The sequence below is a fragment of the Adiantum capillus-veneris genome, chromosome 28, assembly GCF_014529385.1.
Source record: "Adiantum capillus-veneris isolate H3 chromosome 28, ASM1452938v2, whole genome shotgun sequence".
Taxonomy (NCBI): Eukaryota; Viridiplantae; Streptophyta; class Polypodiopsida; order Polypodiales; family Pteridaceae; genus Adiantum; species Adiantum capillus-veneris.
Window position 1 is genome coordinate 16,242,476 of NC_140958.1, and position 15,162 is coordinate 16,257,637.

Here is a 15,162-nt window from a genome sequence, read left to right on the forward strand (position 1 = left end):
CCAAGCATTCCCCGCGAGACGAAGCGCACATGCCGACGCATCTACGAGCTATTTGTGGCCGTAAGTGTATCAAACGATGTCTGTTTTCTGCGTGCTAGTAGTCTATAGAATCGTGGCGACATAAGCTACGCATAGGTACTCATAAATTTCAATTTCGGGCACTTTCAAAATTCGGCTCTGTCATCCTACGCGTTTTCCGCAGACGGGTTTAGAGTGAGGGTTTTGAGTGTAGAAGCTTAGGGACAGGTGTATCCTAGTGAGGGGATGGTGTTCCTTAAGTTTCGTACGAATCTGGCATGATTAGGTGAGTTACCTTTTGTATGTGTGTATGTGGCTAGGTGGTGTAGTTGAGAGCAGTGAGGTTCTTGATTGTGGTTTAGTTGGCCTTCCTGAGTGTTGTATGTGTAGGATGGTCTCAGCCTGACAAGCTTAAGAGATTTCCTCCGTGTGCCTATCGTGTCATCTGTGTCCTCGATTGACATTATGTTGATCTAGGTAGTGTTTGCATGCACTTCATGGGTGTGTGAGTCTCCCCCGTCCAACATTGGCACCGCTGCCGGGGACACAAGGAGCTAAGTAGGTTTCCTACTAACACTCATGTGATGGTTGCTTGATTTAGTTTCGGCTAAAGAAAGCATTTTTCTTAAGTGGATCCGGAAGAGGATATTCCGCGATCAGGTGGATAGCCAGGAAGCGTGTGTCTTGCCGAGGGTCTGCGACTAGATAGGTTTAGTTAGGATATGTGGATTAGAGTAGTTGTTGGTGGTCGAGTGATTTGTGAGGTGATAAACGCGTTTACTAGTCCGTGTGTGGCAGTGAAACGTTTTTCTACTCATAGATGCAAAACCCCATATGATTTGTAGGAGTAGCTTTAGGTAAGTGATCTGATTCTGATCTAGAGCTATTCAACACTAAATTATTTGCTAAAGTGCTTGATTGCATTTGAAATCACGGAAAAGTGTGCTTTTGAGGGTAAAAATGCATTAAACAAGCTTTTGTGGATATTTTTGTATGACTGACTGATGCTGTGCATATAAAAGAGCAATCGCAAGGGTTCTGTGAAGAAAACCTGCAATTCTGTAAACATAGACATCCTACGCGTAGGATGTCTCAAGAGGGTTCTGGAGACCAAATTTTGAAATTCTGAGTTGACCAGTGGGTTCAGAGGGTAGGTTTTACCCTAGTAACATATTGACTTGGGTGTTTTTCCCTACTTTTGTTGACCAAAAGCCAAAAAGCGGAGTCAGAAAACGTAAAATTTCAGAAAAGGCTTAAATTGAGTGATTTTTGCATGTTTTTGCAATTGTGAAGCATAATTGCACTTGCTGAGAGCATGAGGAAGCATCAAGGACACTTCAGTCTGAAAAAATTAGCAGTAGACATCCTACACGTAGGATGTCTACAGGGTGATTTGGGCATTTTTTTGAAAATCTGAGGTTACCAGTGTGTTTAGAAGGTAGGTTTTACCCTATTTTCACCTGGAAAGTGGAAATTTGACCAAATTTTGACAGATCAAAACCAAAAGACGAGAATTGCCAGACATCCTACCCAAATTGTGTCCAAGGCCTAATTTTGAGACCAAACCATAGGATGACTCCAAAGGCATGTTCTAAATGTTGTATTGAGTGACTGAAAGGGGTTTCACCTCATTTGGGTGAGAAAATTGGGTTCAAATCGGACTTTAACACTTTTGACTGAAAAAGGCAAGAACAGCTAAAATTTGGGTCTTTTGAGATCCAAACTCAAATCTAATCATACCACTGGGTTACTGACATCAAGGGGAAGCTGTGGGACAAGTCTGGGGTCAAACAGGCCAAAAAGACATCCTACGCGTAGGATGTCATATGTGTGATTTTGCACTCCAAACTTAATTTTGAGCATACCACTGTGATCAGCACCATAAGGAGAGTCTGTGGTTCAAATTTGGGGAAATTCTGAGAAGTTAGACATCCTACGTGTAGGATGTCTACTGCATAATTCTGAAACCAAAATTCTACTGTGACCATAGCAAGGTGTTGTATAGCCTTAGGCAAGCCTCCTAGTCAAATTTTGTCCAATTTGGAGTTGATTTGACTTAGGAATTCACCAGAACAGACATCAGGCTTTTGGAACAGATTCTTGATCATTTGACCAACCTATAGGTGTCAGAATCAAAAAGTAAAAATAGCTGTGAGTTTAGCACATCAAGGGGAAGCTACAGTGCAAGTTTGAGCTGAAATAGAGCAAAAAGACATCCTACGCATAGGATGTCTCTAGCTTGATTTAGGACTCCAAACCAACTTATGAGCACACCACTGTGATCAGCACACCAAGGAGAAGCTGGGGTGAAAATTTCAAGTCATTCTGAGCAAAAAGACATCCTACACGTAGGATGTCTCAAGGCCATTTTTAAATCCAAATGAAAATCTGAGCATACCATTGTGTTGCTGGACTTAAGGGGAGTCTCTGGACCAAATTTTGTTAAATTCTGAGCATATAGACATACTACGCGTAGGATGTCTCTAGGCCAGTTTTAGGGTCCAACTATACCTTAGACCACACAGAAGTGTTCACAGTGTCACAGAGATCCCAAATCTTCTTCCATTCTAAAACTGCATTTCATTGTTTTGGCCATAACTTTCACAAACGGTATTGGATCGGAAAAGTTTTTATATCAAAATGTAGCTTGAGAGCGGCTCTACAGATCTTAGAGAAAAACATGAACTAAATGTATGCCAATGGCAATCATTTAGTTCAACTTTGAAAAAAACATCGTTTGAGGCCTCAAAATTCATCCGGAAGTCAGGGGTGTGTAAAAGCGACAATTTGCGAGAATTGTGACGAAACAGTTGCGGTTTTGGACATAGTTTCGACTTTTCCCTAATCAAAGCACTTGAACACAGTGGACTAAGTCTAATTAAACCAAGAAAAAGCTCTTAAGCCCAGAAATCATGTCTACCCTAGATTCAAACGCAGCTTACACAAGCTTGGAGATCCCGACGATAGAGGAATATCCTCCCACAATGGATCTTCCAAACTTGCAATTGATAAAGACCCATCTTGTTGAGAGAGTTTGGATGATTGGTCATGAGAGTGAAGGACTATATAGATACATTGAGGACAATGAGATCAATCTTTATAGGTGCTCAGATCCATACCTAGAAGAGATAACGGATTACAAGCTCTTATATGTTTACACATACGGAGTCAACTGTCAATGGAGATCTATAGTTGTCGACAAGTATGGACAAGAATACAGAGTTGTAGAAAGCACAAATCCACAGACTGTACTAGAAAGAGGTGGATATTTGGTCAATGAAGGACCACAAATGCCTCCACCAAACACGAGAATTCCTATAGGAGTTCCAAGAAGAGAGCCACCAGGATTCCCTTCAAGAGCGATAACGAGAGAAGGATTGGGAGAGTCTCTGGTTAGACTTGTAGACAATCGACGAGTTAGACCATCCCAAGTCCAGAAATGGGTAAACAGAAAATACTCCGGAGATGAAGATCCGAGAGATCATGTAGCGGCTTTTAGAAGAGTGATTAGAGCAGAGGAAGTTTCAGATTTTGCGACACAGTTTGCAGGATTTGGATTGACTCTAGAAGATGATGCAGCTACTTGGTTCGACTCGGTGGAAATATGGGATTTTGAGACCCTAGATGAGCTGTTTGAGGAGTTTATTGAAGAATTCTCGCCAAAAGGCATTTCTCACAACACGGTCTCGCAAATCCATAGATTCAAACAGAAAGAGGATGAATCAGTACGCAAAGCATCATTACGGCTCAAGAGATATGTTAAGCTCTGTCCGAGAGCGTAATTACCTACGCAAGCACGACTGCTGCTGATCTTTATCCAGGGAATGAGACATGCTGGCCTTCAGAAGGATCTGCATATGATAAGGAGGATGACGCTAAACGAGTTGATCAAAGAAGCTCTTTATCTAGTGGATAACTGTGAGGCATACAAAGAAAAGGACTTAAAGAGTCAAGGAGATGACACATCCTCTCAGCACAGTGTTTCACAGATAAGTGAGTCCATTGCCAAGCCAACGGCACCTATTGATCAAGAAAAGCTTATTGACGACTTGGTCAAGAGGTTGATTCCTCTTGTAAGGTCTGATTCGGGAGAACCGAAGTGGTGTGAAATTGAGAGAAAATGGATGAACCATACGGAGGAAGAGTGCTATTATAGCATGGAAAATGCTAGGGAAAGGTATGTACAACCTGTTCCAGAAGCACCTATTCCATCTAGATACATTATGGGGAATGCGCCAAGACCAGTAGGAGTATTAAGGCCACAGCTTGTCTTAGGACAACAACCTCCGCTGCCAGGTGCTAGAATGCCGTAGACATGAGATACATGCCAATGATGGAAGCATCAAATAAACCAACGCTAGTACCAGCTACAATGTGGTATAGCAACCAAAGTGGGTACTACCCTTTGGAGCAACAAAATGTGAGAGAAACACATGGAGTGGTGAGGCCGGTATAACCTCCACCTCCTGGTTTTCAGTCGAAAGAAAGAAGGTATGAAATAGACGAAAGGACATTGCGATTCATTGCAAATAGCGGCTTATCTAGGTCAAATCTTGCTTATAGCCAAGAGGAAATGCTAAAAGAATCTCCTCAACCAGAGACAGATTGTCACAAAAGTCGTGACAACCACTTGGTCAAACAATGTCCTTATACGGAGATCACTGAAGTAAATGCCTATTGTCTTGAGTGTGGCATCACTCACTTGATCCCCGATTGCCCGAAAAAACCAAACCAAATCAGGAAAATCACGACAAATGTATCAGGGATTGTTCAGCTCCCTAGTAGCTCAGAAAATGAAAATGTCGTACCAGTTCAAGTGGTTACGAGAGCACAAGCTCAAAAGAAAGCTGATGAGAATCCAGAGACAAAGAACACGGAAAGTGACATGGGTCCAAAGACAGATGATGGACCAAAGACCGACGCACCTAGTCAAAAAACCAAGGGCAAAAGAAATAGTTGGAAAGCTAGAAAGACTAGGATGAAAGCACGCAGGGAACGAGAGCAAAAATCCCTAGCTGAGAAGCTTACCGAAGCTGAGGAGAAGATAAAACAACACGAGGAAAAGGAGGCACCTTCTCTTACACAGATGGTTAAACCTCTAGAAGAACCATCCACAGATGAGAAACCGAGAAGTGCTAGTTCAGGAGGATCTGTGTTGGCAGAGAAGGTTAATGAGACATTAGATGCCCTCTTGAAAGCCTATGATGGGAGGCTCAAAAACAACCAAACCCAAGAACAAAGGTGGATGACATATCCCTATACGGAACTAGAAAAGCAAAGGTTTGAAATGTGCCATAAAATGATTCAAACAGCCCAAGCTTTACTAGAAACACCAGTTGCAAAACCTGAGGACGTGAGCCGTGTCATGCCTAAACAAGTAATCCCACCAAACCAGGAACTAAAAGAGCCAAATTCTAGTCATGAGCACATACCAAACCTCAAAGACCCAGCATTAGAACCAAGGATAGTACTGAATACCACGGATAACTCTTCCGAGGGATTCCACCAAGCTATACCTACGGATTGTAAAGAGATAGATGGTATTGACGAATTGTGGAAACAAGTCAGAGAGGCCAATGAAGCCGATGACCTAAGAAGACGAGTAGACAAGACTGGTGATGAACGAGGAGTGTTTCTACCACCAATAGAGGAATTTGAGACTGGATCTCAAATGAATCTAGACGTGAGATCGTGTTGGGGCGACAAAGGATTTGTACAATCTATGGATAGTCAACCCCATTCGCTAAGAACACTACCGTCCTGCATGGGAGAGTACGAGACCAAGTCAGATGTGGTTGCAGTCCCATCACAGAGACTGTCTCCTAACAAGGCCATCGATTCAAAGGGGCTAGTAGATATTCTATCTACCCCAGTCACCTGTACAATAGTGTTAGCCGAATTGCTCAGAATAAGACCAAACATGTGGGCTAATGTGGGTAAATGTCTAGAGAAATTTGGTGTAAAAACCCCAATGACTCAAATCGAGGAAGGCATCAAAGAGCTTGAAATGCCTCAACTAAATACTAGGCCAGTTCCATTAAACAAGGTAGGCGAGTATTACGAGGGAGAAGATGGAAACACCACCCTTCCTGTGGAATTCAATGGTGTACAAACCATGGCAATCCTTGACAGTGGAGCTGGTGTGGCCATTGCAACCAAAGAGGTTTGGAAATGGGGAAAACCTGCCTTGAGATCCACACGAATGACCCTGCAGCTTGCAGTCGGACACAAGGAAAAGCCCATAGGACTGCTAGAAAAAGTAATTGTTACTTCTTGTGGCATTGAACATGAACACACTTTTGCTGTTGTTGACTTTGGCAAGAAGAACAACTATGAAATCATTCTAGGAAGACCATTCATGCGACAATTGAAAATGGTCCAAGATTGGGGTTATGACCATATATACCTGAGACATATGGAAACCATAACAAAGGTAAACTTGAGGGACCATAGCTATAGGGATGTGACGAGAACACCGGTTGAGGAGTTTGATTCCGCCACAGTTGCAGGATCAGAACTTCCAGCTTGGTTAGGTAAGCCTAAAGAACTGTGGATGTGTGGAGCTTCACAATGTGGTAGCTTGAAACATGAGGAATGTATCCTAGAGCGAGCTATGGAGGATAGGGACTATATCCCAGAACCATTTCCTGAAGAAGAGTTAGAGCCTTTTGGATGGGAACACATCTTGGCTACTCTGGACTTGTGCGCCGTGGAGGATGCTCCCACAACAAAGTTTTGTGATGAAAATGGCTATGATGTCGTTCCTTATTTTGCAGTGAGTGTAATCCAGGAAAATGAAGAGAACCAGACATCAACAAGCTCTCGAAATAAGGATCAAACAAAGAAATGTGGAGAATCAAAAGATGAAGAAGACGACGAGTTCTATGACTCTGTAGAACACTTCGAGCTTCAAGAAGATCGACGGCCCAGGAATCAATGTCATCGATACACGAATAAAGTGCATCAAAAGTGGATTCCAAAGTCCTCCGTGAAGACACAGCCACCACAATCATCCTTATACATGGCTCCTAATAAGGATGCAAAGACTCAGCTAGGAGGAATACGACCAGAGCAACGAGCTAACAATGCTCTAATCAATGGGCTAGAAAAGTCCTCCAAGAAACTACCACCCACGAGCAAACAAACAGTAACTTTCCACTACCAGCCAAAAAATCAAGGGAAAGTACAAGAAGTCAACCTTGCTGAGGATAGTAGCGATAGTGATGAATCTTACGACATCCCCTATCATCAACTTAGACCATCGCTATCACCAACCCATTCAACAACAACCATGACAGGTCAAAAGAACAGGACAACAAGTCAAAGCCAAAAAGCTCGACAAATCTGGATACCAAAAAGCCAGATCGTCCAAAAATAGATATGGATCAAGAAGACAAAGATCTCTAATGACAAATCACAAGATCCAACACCAAAACAAAAGCAAGGAAAGCGTGCACGAACGGGTAAGAATATTACAAAGTCAGAAGCTTTCACAACTCAGGTTTGGGCTCCAAAGAAGTTGATTCAAGCACAAAAAAATCAAGAATTCATTTGGATTCCAAAACAACCAGAGTATCAACTTTCAAAGCCTAAATCCCGTCACCAACCAAGCGTACAAGGGTTGAAGCAAAGACCTTTGTTGACTCACACAACAAAAAGGTGGATCCCAAAGAAGTCTCTTCAAACACAAACGAAGCACGGGCAAGTATGGGTTCCCAAACAAGAGCCAACAACAAAAGAGCCAATAATCGCAAAGAAATGGGTCCCAAAGAAGAACAACAAAACTGTTGTCAGTGCATCACCGCTTGAATTCTTACAATTCTTCCTACGATTATAGTACAGTTAGAAGAGAGCAAGTCGCTTCAATCAAGCAACGATACAGGAGCTTCAAAGACCATTACATTGCTTAGAATAGGAAGCCTCGCCAACAAATGCCAATAAGCAAATTGCTTATACCCACATCTTGCACAACATAAATCTTTTCCATGCATTGACTGTGTATGCATAATAGGGCTACATTACAAGGCCTGCATAGGCACAACTTTTAATTGCCCAAGCACAACACATACCCTTTGCGATACCCTGTCGTAAAGGATGACTCCAAATAGGAAGGGGGGAGGCATTCTGAATGCAAACCTAACATTATGACTATTAGAGGGCAATGTTTTGTGAGATGCATTGAATTTTTTCATTTTATTGTGATAATTTTTTGACGAAATTTAGAGTATATGCCCTCATAATAGTGTTACAGAGGAGTATGGGGACAAAATCCATATATGAGCCCCTAGGGACACGTGTATAGTGTACATAGCATTTAGATTTCTATTTGAATGATTTTTCTTTTGTTAAGTTGTTTTAAGATTTTCTTTGTTTATTATTAAGAAAAAAGAAAAAACAAAAACAAATCCATAGTCCACATGAAGAAAAGACTGACGAGAGGCCTGAGCACTACAAAGAGAAGAAGGTACAGGAAAACGATGAAACTTCACGACGTATGTCTCAGCAGCCACTACAACAGCTGAAGAACTTGTCACAAAGCAGTGTAAACTTCCAACCGACAAGTCATACAAGTCAGAGTCGAGTAGCTAAGCCACAAAATGAGTGAGGTGTTAGTCCCAAAGCTTCAAGCAATATTCTTTGTGGTCTAAGTGTCTTAGCTATTCTAGGTACTGCTCAAGATGGAAGAGTTGAGCATATTTACGTTGTATCGCTCATGCTGGTATAGGTGAGCAAAAGAGTCGAAGTCTAAGTACTTACGTCTGGTGAAGTGAAGGAGAAGGTCCAAAAAACACTCACGTACTGAGCACTGTGAGATACGAGTGGAGAAACTTCTACATCGAAAACCCTTCTTGGAAAGGTGGAAGCTATTGAGACATCTTTTGATGTCACATGTGCTACATTTATTACTCGGAGCACCCATCATCTCCTTCTTTCACATTGCATGCTTTTGTTGACAAATTTCTCGTATGCATATAGAGTGTTCCATAATTGGCACTTGCATTAGGCACTCTTTCCGTGTTTCACCCAAGCACTCACCTTTCATGAACATGTACTTCACATTCAACTGCTCAACTCCAATAAGAGCGTATACCAAAGGCATTTTTTTTCCCACCGGGTTTTTCCCTTTGGTCATCCAGGTTTTAGACCCTAATCTAAAGACACATATCACCATCCTCTTGTACATATTCCTTCTACATCAACAAGAAGGAAATGCTACTCAAATCAATTGACAAATGAATTGGAGCACCAATTTCAGATCATAGCATACTTCTCCTCAATGGCGAGTCGAAGAATGGCCTACAATGACAAAGCTGCAGACAACACTAACAACAAAATAACTCAGGAACAAAGAAGTCCCCAATGAAGAAGAGCAGACATAAGTGTAATCAGAGGATCACAAATTCTACAGATTGTAGAAGTTGTTTCTGAGAATCATAAATACTCCGAATTCACAGATTTGCTGGAGCAAATGATGGATGGAGCTTTATCTATCCATGATGATAAGAGTCAAGTTAAACGACATTGGGTTCTTTTTGAATTTAGATCTGGTAGTAGACCTATAATGACAGAAACAGATGCTGCAACTCGGAGCGTGGATGTGAAAGACATAAAGTTCGTCATCAATTATGATTTTCCTAAATCATGTGAAGACTATGTACATGGGATTGGACGAACAAGACAATCTACTGCAAAGGCTATAGTCTATACTTTCTTTCCAACAACAAAACGACAACAAAAACCACATTGCCATCGACAATCAGGTCATGTCGGGGACGACATGAACGCGGAAGGGGGGAATGTTGACCGCTGGGTCAACAACACAACATAACTCAAGTTTCGTACCAAAGTCTTATCTTTTGCGAGTTATGAAATGCTGCGGATTATGGCTATAAACGTCATTTGTAATGAGTAGTTATTCTAGTTTCAGAAGCCGGGGTGCAATGGCACTTCCAGATTGTAAATACAAAGCCATTTGACTCCTTCAACCCCATTTTTGGTTAAACCTAAGGTAGCCTTAGTATATAAGGTACCTAGGTCATTTTGTAAAGGGACTTTTATCATAATCAAACTTAGCGATGCCGTCTACTGTGTGTGAGAGAGAAAGAGAGTGAGTGTGAGCTTCATCCTCCCGCTACGCCCGGCTCGCTCAACACATTGGAGATCCGACTGCACCATTGCGGTAGGCTCGAGGAGAGCTACGCGACAACGCCAAGCATTCCCCGCGAGACGAAGCGCACACGCTGACGCATCTACGAGCTATTTGTGGCCGTAAGTGTATCAAACAATGTCTGTTTTCTGCGTGCTAGTAGTCTATAGAATCGTGGCGACATAAGCTACGCATAGGTACTCATAAATTTCAGTTTCAGGCACTTTCAAAATTCGGCTCTGTCATCCTACGCGTTTCCGCAGACGGGTTTAGAGTGAGGGTTTAGAGTGTAGAAGCTTAGGGACAGGTGTATCCTAGTGAGGGGATGGTGTTCCTTAAGTTTTGTACGAATTTGGCATGATTAGGTGAGTTACCTTTTGTATGTGTGTATGTGGCTAGGTGGTGTAGTTGAGAGCAGTGAGGTTCTTGATTGTGGTTTAGTTGGACTTCCTGAGTGTTGTATGTGTAGGATGGTCTTAGCCTGACAAGCTTAAGAGATTTCCTCCGCGTGCCTATCGTGTCATCTGTGTCCTCGATTGACATTATGTTGATCTAGGTAGTGTTTGCATGCACTTCATGGGTATGTGAGTCTCCCCCGTCCAACAGGGATAATACCCCCTCTTAACTCCTTCACTCAGACTTTAGGAAAAAACCCACACTTTACATAGCGTACTCTCTCACCGTAATCACTTGTATAACATTCAACTCAATACCTTACATAATTGCTCGCATTTAATCCCTCTTGGGAGCTCAATCCTAGCCATAGGCTATATAGGGAAGAGGCAGGTTGTGAGGAGTATGTTGGTTCTTAGTCCACCCTTGGCCTTTCACTGCTATCAGAGAGGGGTGGTATTGAGGGACACACAGCCGTGGAAGCCATTGCATGAGTTTGCATGACTTTTGCATGCATGACAATGTGACATGGACCTTTGATGATGACGAGCCAGAGAAAATGGTGAACTATGTTGGAGAGGGATCTTACACAAGCAACGAGGGTAAAAGATATTTAGGCCCTTTGATTCCTCGCATTAGCGTCTTCAAATGAAGTGAAGGATTCCAATTTAGGCCCTTTGTTTCCTCGCATTAACATCTTCAAATGATGTGAAGGATTCCATTTTTTTTTAATTAGGAAGACCTACCTTGGACAAGATAAAACCAAGGGTTTTTTTAAGTTGTGCAATAGTGTTTCACATTTTCTCTTGATGCAAGTGAATAGTCACACATAGCTACAAAGTAGAAGTTATAGGAAGGATTAGAGGTTAGTGTACTGAGTACCTCCATTGATAATTTTCCTTCTTATGGCATCGACAGTGTTGTCGATCATAAGGTGTACAACATGGTCTACTCATGGAGCTTGGTTAAGTGTTAACCCTCACGGCTCACGGACACCCCATCACCTACGACGGACGTGTATTATGTATTTGGTAGAGTCAGGTACCGGGCTTGTCCGACCAATAGGAAAAGGGTAAGAGTGATCGCCGATGAGAGGCGCACTCTAACTGGGACATTCAAGGGATTAGTTGGCTAAGCATGGGCGCCCAAGTGTGAATGGGGTGAGCTCATATAAAAGCCAACTAAACCTAAAATTCACTCATTCTCTCATTTGTGCAATAGAAGAGTGCTCTTGCTCCATCTCCATCTCCATCTTCTTTTTCTTCACCTCCTTGTGTGTGTGTGTGTATGAGAGAGAGAGAGAGAGAGAGAGAGAGAGAGAGAGAGTGCGATCGAGCATTGGGGCGGCACAACGGTGGTGAAGCGGTTGAGCGCCACGTAGCGACGTCTCCTTCTTCTTCGCGGAGAGGAATCCTCTATGGCAGGAGCATAGAGCGGTGAGTGACACACCATTGCCCTCTTTTGAGCTTACTAGTTAAGCTAGTTGTGTGCTTGGAGCCGTCTATGGCTCGCACACAGTGTTAGGCGGAGAGGAATCCTCCATGGCAGGAGCATAGAGCGGTGAGTGACACACCATTGCCCTCTTTTGAGCTTACTAGTTAAGCTAGTTGTGTGCTTGGAGCCGTCTATGGCTCGCACACCATTGCCCTCTTTTGAGCTTACTAGTTAAGCTAGTTGTGTGCTTGGAGCCGTCTATGGCTCGCACACAGTGTTGGGCAAGGCCCTTGCTTCGACAGTGCGGCAAGGAGCGCAAATTTTTGGCGCCGTTTCCGGGGAAATGCCCTACACTAAGGTCGGTTAAGCACTTTACGCTTTCTTGTGATGCAATTTCAATTGAAGGATTTGTGAAGAAGGAAGGTGTGGTTGTGTGGAGAAGGATTTGTGAAGAAGGAAGGTGTGTGGTTGTGTGGAGAAGATTTTTGTTACACTGTACTGTCTTTTTTGTTTTCTGTAAAGAAGGAGTTACAATTTTTTTGCAATGTACTGTTAGAATTAAGGTATTAGCTATGGAATGTTATTTCTGTAAGATTCAATGTTAGTTCTTAAAGGTAGTTTTGTAGATCTGTTAGCTACTGTAGTACAATGTAAACAGTGTTAGTGTGTGTGTGGCAATATCTCTATTAGCTGTAAGTAGATAAGTTAGGTGTAGGTTAAGTGTGTCTGTGCGCGCGCGCGGCGCGGCCGCGACGACTTTTTTTTTAAAAAAAATCTTTAAAAAAATTAATTATTTTAAAAAGAAGGATCGGACTGGGGATCATTCCCCAAGCTCAAGCCCAAACCCAGACCTCAGTCCTCAGTTTTAAAATATAGTTTATACATCTTTTTATATTTAAAAACTATTTTTAGGATTTCGAGGACTATAAAGACTATTTTTAGGATTTCGAGGGCTTCACGTAGCCGAATAGGGAGCTGTAAAGCACGGCACGTTCCTTTAGCCAAAATGCTCGTCTTGAGCTATTACACGCCATATTTTGTGGCTTGGTTACAAAAAATAACCAAGAATAACGAAAAACTTGGGTTATAAACACCTTAAAAAAAAAAAAAAAAAACTAAGTGAGCGGCCTTCACGGGCACTCACCAACGCGCTTAGAGTGTGGAAGTCATATGAACCTACGCTCTGGACGAGTGTTAGAGCACGAGCATATTGGTAGTGCCTCCATTTACGCGGGCACGCATTATTCCTCTACCCTAGGTTCTGGACCTTCGGCCGGGACTCAAGGTAGCGCGACCCAAGATCCTCATATCGCATCTAGTGATTCTTCCTCTGACTACGAATTCATGGAGGGGTATCCTACACCAAACCCTGATAGTTCAAGTCAAGACATGCATGCCATGGGCCCACGGCCCGGGTCCAGCGTGTTTAGCCGCTTAAAAGAGACCCTTAGTAGAGCTACTCGCTCCAAACATGCGGTTAATGAAATAAATGAAGGGAGTGGGGAAGTAAATTCGTCATTCATGCCTAAAATAGACCCTATGCTTCTTGAGAGTGTGCATGTGAATGTTCCATCCACTGCACCTCCTGATCCTTTAGGACTATCTGCCTCTGAGGTTCTACTATCCGATGGTAGGAGTCTTGCCGAAGTGCAAGAGATCGAACGCTATATGAAAGCAACAAGGGAGAGGGAAATTGAGAACCTACAAAGGCTAGAACAAAGTCGAGCCCTGAAAGCAAAGGCTCCTATGACAACAATCATGCTAGCCAAGCAACCGAGTGCTCCCAAGGTAGCAGTCACGGAGGGGCAAGCGATGGGGAGCAATAATGCTTCCACTTCAAGGGAAACCTCCAGCACGCCAGGCCTAGATGGGATATTCCTAAACAAAAATTGGGAGTATGACCTACAAGCAGAAGCTTTAACTGATCGGTACACATGACACACCTATCATGTGGGTTGGTTAGATGTTCTACAATCCACATCGGGTGCTACTAGCATAGATGAGCAACAACAGAAAGTCTGTGATGTTCTCCATAGGATTGTCGAGTTAGAAAGACAGAACACAGGGATCAACATGCCTTCAACAGGCCTAATGAGATTCTTGGATACGGGAAAGGCCAACCAACCAACCCTATCACAAATGGAGACTCCCTCCGTGAGCCCCATTGATCCTCCATATGTTGTTTCGTCAGGGGCCTCAGTACAATCTGAGCCCACAAGTGGCAGCTTTACCTTCCCAGATCTAGCTCATCTTTCTCTTAATAACACTACGGATACCATGCATAGCCCAGTGGTGAGCATGACAAGAAGTACACCATGGAGTTCATTTGTTAACACTGCGCCGATGCCTAGTATCACAGTGCCCCCAACTATACCTACATGTATGTATCAATCATGTGCACCTGTCGTACCTCAGCCTCATGTAGCTCCTACACCTCCGATTATTCCAAGAGATTACAATCCACAATGGAATTATCCAAGCTCTTATACAAGTGGAGCCATGCCATTTAATAATAACATGCCATATCAGGTACCCCCTATGCCTAGGGCCACGCCTGTAAACTTTGGACCACCGTCTGGTACACCACCATACGAAATTTGGGACCCAAGAGCCGTGCGTATGCCAAGGCCAAGGCCAACTCCCATCTCACATGTGGTTCCAGGAGCACATACACCCATTATACCTGCTCAAATAGGAGATTTGGCAGCATTTGCTCAAACTATCGGTAGCTCTATTGCGGAAAACATGCATAGTGCACCTGATAGAGAGCCTAGGAGCAAGGCAGTTCAAGTAGCTAAGCTCACATAGAAATTCAGTGGAGACGGAGATGCTAGAAAGCATATGGAAGTCTTTGAACATGTGTGCAATTCCTTGGAAGAGCACAATGAGCTACATAAGTGTAAGGCTTTGAGTTTGACCCTAAGCGGAAAGGCTGGAGATTGGTATAGAACCTTAAGAGTAGAAGAGAAAACGATCTACTCTACTCTTAGGAGACTGTTCTTAAAAGAATACATATGAGAGGGAGTACTTTGGGGTGTAGCCTCTCAGCTCCAGAAAGCCCAACGAGAAGAAGGTGAATCCGTGAGAGACTTCATTAGTCGCCTAAAGAATTTGAATTCTCGATGCAATCCAAACGAGCGATTCAACAACAACCAATTGCTCGATAGATT